We start from the raw sequence: 6,000 nt of genomic DNA on the forward strand, positions 1-6,000 counted from the left end.
TTGCACGCACCGTTGCTGTTTTGGGTTTATTTTTTCGCGGTGTGACAGTTGCATGTGAGTGAAAACTACATATTGTTATTGTTGTGATTAATATTGCCTTTTTGAAATTTCAGTTGATTGTAGACAACCAAATTCCGACGTGTATGTGCTAGGCAGAGAAATCCAGATCGACCAGAACGGCAAGCCTGACCAAGTATATATATTTGAGGAGTCATTTCTCGAGAGGATCGATACCTCGATTGCAATATCAACCCTATCCGCTACATCAAAACCAATAGAGGAAATGACGTCAGCTATGAAGGACTTACTCGGAGAGAACTTCATATCAGCAATGCTGGTCCTTGGAGGGATGGCCATGGCGATGCACTTTGAATTAATTGTAAAGCATGGCATGGCCTGTCCTATGTTATTTGCAGTTGGGCCAACAAAGTGTGGCAAAACCACAGCATTGCAATGCGCAGCCACAATGGTCGGAGAAAAAATATGGGGCAGTGGAACAAGCAAGTATATTGAATTGTGCTGGTGTTCGCACAGGAAATCCAACAAGGCAAATTGTGGGCTCAATACTTTCGGGAGAAACAAGGAACTATATATTAAAATGCTCTGTTTCCTTACAAAGTCTTCTTTTAGAAATTTTCTAGTCAGTGGAGAAAGGCAACCCCCAATTATACTGAAAATACATCATTTGGAGGTGGCAGTAGCCGATTCCCTCTATAGCGCGCACCTGCAGGAAATTACGGTAGTTGTATTCATCAATTCATGCACAAGACTCAGCAACGATGCACGTTGCTGAGTCTCGCGCATGGTTTAATGGATACAACTACTGTGATTCCCTGCAGGCGCGCGCTATAGAGGGAATCGGATATTGAAGACACTGTTTCCGTTTCTTAAATGCTAGTCTTAATCTACTTTCTTAACTAATGTACAGAATTTAAGTATATAATATCATCTTTCAGATGATTATTGTTTATTGATTCATTGATTTATGTTAGAGCAGTTTTCCATTGAGTGTCGAAAAACCCAAAACCAAAGTAGTTGCTCTGGCCAATCACAAAGAAAGGACACAGACAATCCAGTTAACCAATCAAAACTTGAAGCAAATACATGTAGCTGGCATGAAGCGCGGAAAAACGTGCGCTAGTCACTCAAGTGAAAACCGCTCTATCTCAATATCTTTTTGCAGGTTTTTCGGTTCCTGCGGCAATGGAACAAGCCCATGGAAGTACGATGATAAAATCCTTGAAGAAATCGTTATGGACACGTACAATCAAGTATGTATGGAAAACGTTCCACCCTTACAATCTTACCTTATCTACTAACCAACCAACTAAATAACCAATCATACAGTATATTGCAGGATTGTCGAGTGTTAAATTTCTTTTGCCCTTTTAGGGTGGCTATGTAAACCTGGGTGCGGGAAGGAAAACTCCAAAATGTGCACCACTATTCACTTCGAACTCTTTGCCAATGAATTCAAGGCTAGTAAGGCGTTGCTGCGTGGGAAATTAAAAGATTTGTATGAAGGATTTGTGCTATTTCATGTTTATCTCTCCAATTCAGCCATCGTTTTCAACGTTTTTCAGATTTTTTTGCTGAGAGCGTTAAGAGTAATTGAGATTGTCTTGTTTGGAGGTTACATAGCGTTTTTCTTGCGAAGATTCGCAGCAACGTGTACAAGTTCACAGCTAAAAATACTGTAAGTGTTTTGAGAATGGCTTCGAGTTCTTCGGTTTCTCTGTGTGAAGATGACATTCCCGGTTCTTTGTTTGGTTCGAGAAAGCCAGCGGAGCTAGGAAATGAAGCTTTGAAATTTTGGTTAAAATTTTGTGGTGAAAACCAAGGCACAGCTATTGAAACGGTAAGTGAAGATATATATGAGATTGGCGCCACTGAGTGTTGTGAATGTGATTTCATGCACATGATTTTGATCTGACTTTAAGTGGCTTCTTTGACATTCAACAGCGTTAAGGAGTACTTTACAACTGGTAGACATACAATCATTGTTGATCCGGATCCGAATCTGGCGTACACGAAAAGAAAGTTAAGCAAACAGGCAGCAGGGTCAAGTGGGTCGAGTGGCGACAGCAACAGTCCCGAGAAAGATGTTTCGTCAATAAAGGTTAAATATTCAGAAAATGGTTGGGGGCACTCTCTCAAAAAAATGCCTTTCTTTTCACGTGCTGAAACGGATAAACACGTTTCTCGTACCAGAAAGAATCTTGGAAGTGCCAGTGAAAAATCTGTGCCAACAGGTCTTAAGAAAGCAAAAACATTCTTAACTGACGAATATCTACAAAACATAGAAAGTTTTGACGATCAAAGATACTTCTATTTTAGATGCAAGTGCTATCATTTTTTTCGCAAGAGTGACCCACCACACAATGTGCAATTAGCGTTGTACATTGTGTCAGGGAAAGTCGAAAACTCAAATTGCACATGTGTGGCGGGCTCCTCTGGATACTGTAACTATTCACTTGCGTTAATGCTTAAAGCCTGTAAATTTAGCCTTTATGGATGCAGGCACACAAAAGAATTGGAAAGTGACTATGATCAAAACCCGGACCAACCCTGTACTTCGAAACTTCAAACGTGGCACAAAAAAGGGAGAGGAGAAACAATCTTTCCTCAACCTATAATGGATGAAGTTGTTTCGAAAACCAAACTTGAGGATACAGCTAAAAAGTGCAAGCAAGGGGGGCAATCTCTCCTATAAAGGAGAAGCCACGAGCCAAGCGGCCCACACTGCCGGAGCTTATCCCGGTTTCCGTAGCATTAAGCGGCTAGGAATATTTCTACTCCCCCCTGAATGGGATGCTAGTCCATTGCAGGGTTCCCCCCCAGCATTATGTCGCCGGTACCCATTTATACACCTGGGTGGAGAGAGGCACCATGAGAGTAAAGTGTCTTGCCCAAGAACACAACACAAGTGACCCCGGCAGGGGCTCGAACTCGGAACGCTTGATCTGGAGTCCGGCGCACTAACCATTAGGCCACCGCGCCTCCCATAATCTCTCCTATACAAGGCACGAAACAATGTAGTGTTTGATGCAAATGAGGAAGGGCAATTCAAGGAGGCTATCGGAGCTATAAATCCGCAAATGGGACTTGCACAAATTGCCGATCTTGGGAGCACATCAAAGCTTAAAGAAACAAAATTTGGAAAGAACCCTGTAGGTTCTTATGCCAGTTATCAGCTCACTCACATCGAGTCAAATTTCAATGTAACTGTTGATCTTTCCTCTATACCGCAAACTAAAGATGACCTTCGAGTTTTGACCTATCCCCATTTTCCCCTGCGAGATTTCTAAGATCCCATTCTGGTCGCAGATAATTTGTCAGCAGCTGGGCAGAGTTTATACGAGTCACTGTGTGCTGATGAACAAACTCTCAATGCTATTGAACAGGAAACAAGAAATTAAGCAGACTCAGATAAATGGAAAATGGAACGAAAATATCGATTTACTGCATCACAGTTTCACACTATCTCTCACAGACAAAGAAATCATGAAAAAGTTTCTCAAGACATCATGAATCCAAAGGTCTTCCAGTCAAGACACAGCTCATGGCATAAAATATGAACCCGTGGCCATTGAAAGATACCAAAAATATATGCACAGCCAAAATACCCCTGTGTTTGTTTTTAAATGCGGTTTAGCCGTGTGTGGTAACTCTCCAATCCTGGGATACTCCCCAGATGGAAAGGTCATAGATCCCAACAGTGAGGACCCATTCGGATTACAAATTGATGCCTGCAGTAACCCAGAGTTCTTTTGTGAAAGGGTTGGAAGTATGTGCAAACTTACCCAAGTGCAGGTTCAGATGGGATGTACAGGAGCTCAGTGGTGTGACTTTGTAGTTTATACTAAGAGAGGGATGTCCATTAAAAGAATAACATTTGACAAAGACTTCTGGCTTGAGCGTAAAGACCCATGTTCACCCAAAATGCAATGCCCGCGGTGCTGATTTTCTCTCAGACGGAAAATGTGAAATTCTCCAAAGTTAGATTATGAGCTAAGAGTATCCTCTTCCATGGGGGTAATCTTCACAGCTATTGCAATTATTTTGGTATCGAGGCTTTGTTTGAAATTTCTTTTCTTCATTTATGTGAATATCTCAGATACTAAGAAAAATCGGATGTCAAAAGAACCTTTGAAGCGCGCTCGAGGGCAACCGAAACAACCGGGAAGAGCAAAGTTTATTCGTTTTTGAGAGTCGGTCTTTCAGCTCTGGAGGGAGAGGAAAAAACACTTTGGATTGGAAAAGATATCTGACAGCAATTTTGCCGAAATTCTTCTTCACCGTTGCAAAGATGCAGAAGTCGAGGAGAGGTAAGTTTGTATATCTTGTAAGCTTATGACACTGATAGTATGAGTAAGATTACTGCTTTCTTGTAATCACGAGCATGCATTCGTTAGCTTTGTTTTGTGCAAAGATTTTCAAATTTAGCTTTTGTCTTATCGTAGTTTCATTTCTCGCTCGAACAGTGAACTTGACATCGAAGAAGAAATTTCTGCTTCCTCTGGCGATGGTAAGTAATGCTTTGTATCTTCCTCCAAGTAGATGAGAAATTGTCACCTGAGGGGAATTTTATTTTGCTATTCGGTACTTTATTCCTGTTACATTCACAATTATGTATCGAAAGCCAAACTGATATAGAAATTTCTTGCCTATTTTAGCTGCACAGCAAGCAAATATTATGTACACACCAATACGAACTGAAGTAGAAGCAAGACACATTAGTTTGGAAAAGTTTCAACCTGAGCAGTCTGACAGGTAAGCCCATTATTTTTTGTCGTCAATATGAATGAGCTTTAGTTCTTTCTAGTCATAAATAATCACGAAATGCATACCATTTGTATGTATATGGCAATTAGATGTACAGTGTTTCATAAAAATTATAAACAGTAACTTTATTTTCACACGAAAATTATTTGGTACTGGGCAGCATAATTATGCCAGCAACAGTGCTGTTCATAGGATGGTTGATACCAGATAAGTGGCAAAATAAAACAAATAATCAAGGGTGTCAAGTTATAATCAAGTTATAATTTGTAATATTGCTACAGCTTTGTAAATGTTACCAGTGTCTCTAAACTTTCACAAGTTAGTGGAGTCCCTGAAGTATCCCTCATGAATGTTCCTCGGCTTCCAAGATCATAGCTCTTGCCTGATGCAAATGTAGATGACATGAAATGAGGACAGAGAAGCTGAAGTAGCTGCCATGAGCGAGTCATCTGATGGAGAGTTTGAAACCCCTAGTTATGACACTGACACTCGTCATCCTGGCTTGGAACAAACGTGAGCATATACATCTCTCGGAAAAGGTTAAGAATCCGATCCAAACAACGCGTCGGTCAACGCGTCGGCCGACTGTCGATCGACAGTCGGCTGACACACGGCCGACAGTTGACCAATGCGACGGCAAGTATTTTTCAGTACATGAAAAACAAGGATAAATTGTGTGTCGGTGGTGCGTCGGCAGTGCGTTGGCGACTTTTTCTCTTGAAATAAAAGCTTACAATGATTAAGTTTGGTGTTGTGTTTCTCATTATTTAAAATTTCGAAGTCAATTGATTAGTTTTAGCTGCAATAAGTCTGGAAATGATCGCGTTTTTTTCGTCGACGCCATTTTGTTTATTTTACGACATCGACCTAGTCCCCACGCTACTTTAACATGCAGCCTGACTGGGCACTAGACAGGTAAGTCGACTTAATACTAGGGTATTATTTAGTTTCGGGATTGATTATTAACTCTTTATTGGTCATTTTCTTTTGTATTTGTGGTGGCTCCTAAAGGAGACGTTGGTTTTGAATAAATATTCTTTTATCGAAGCAGAAACTGCTCAGCGATGTCTTCCAGCAGCTGTTAAAATGCTCTGTCTCCTGTGAAGTTTCTGAACCAGACGAACTCATCTAAGTAACTTGGTAAGTGTTCGTAAAGGGTACCAGACATGGACTTCAACTTCTTTTTCACCGAAGCCTACAAGCCTTCGATAGTAT

At 40.9% G+C, this 6,000-nt stretch overlaps 1 long non-coding RNA gene across 2 annotated transcripts; it reads left to right on the forward strand.

Annotated features, from left to right (window-relative positions):
* Positions 1-3,926: 3,926 nt before the first annotated feature.
* LOC144652344 (uncharacterized) lies at positions 3,927-5,324 on the forward strand. 2 transcript variants are annotated; one of them, XR_013570492.1, is made up of 4 exons: positions 3,927-4,328; positions 4,485-4,528; positions 4,677-4,773; positions 5,067-5,324. It is a non-coding gene; the product is annotated as an uncharacterized LOC144652344 (long non-coding RNA). The 2 variants fall into 2 exon arrangements; XR_013570491.1 differs by having other exon boundaries at positions 3,927-4,528.
* Positions 5,325-6,000: the final 676 nt, after the last annotated feature.

The sequence above is a fragment of the Oculina patagonica genome, chromosome 4 (assembly GCF_052425735.1).
Source record: "Oculina patagonica isolate OP01 chromosome 4, crgOcupat, whole genome shotgun sequence".
Lineage (NCBI taxonomy): Eukaryota > Metazoa > Cnidaria > Anthozoa > Scleractinia > Oculinidae > Oculina > Oculina patagonica.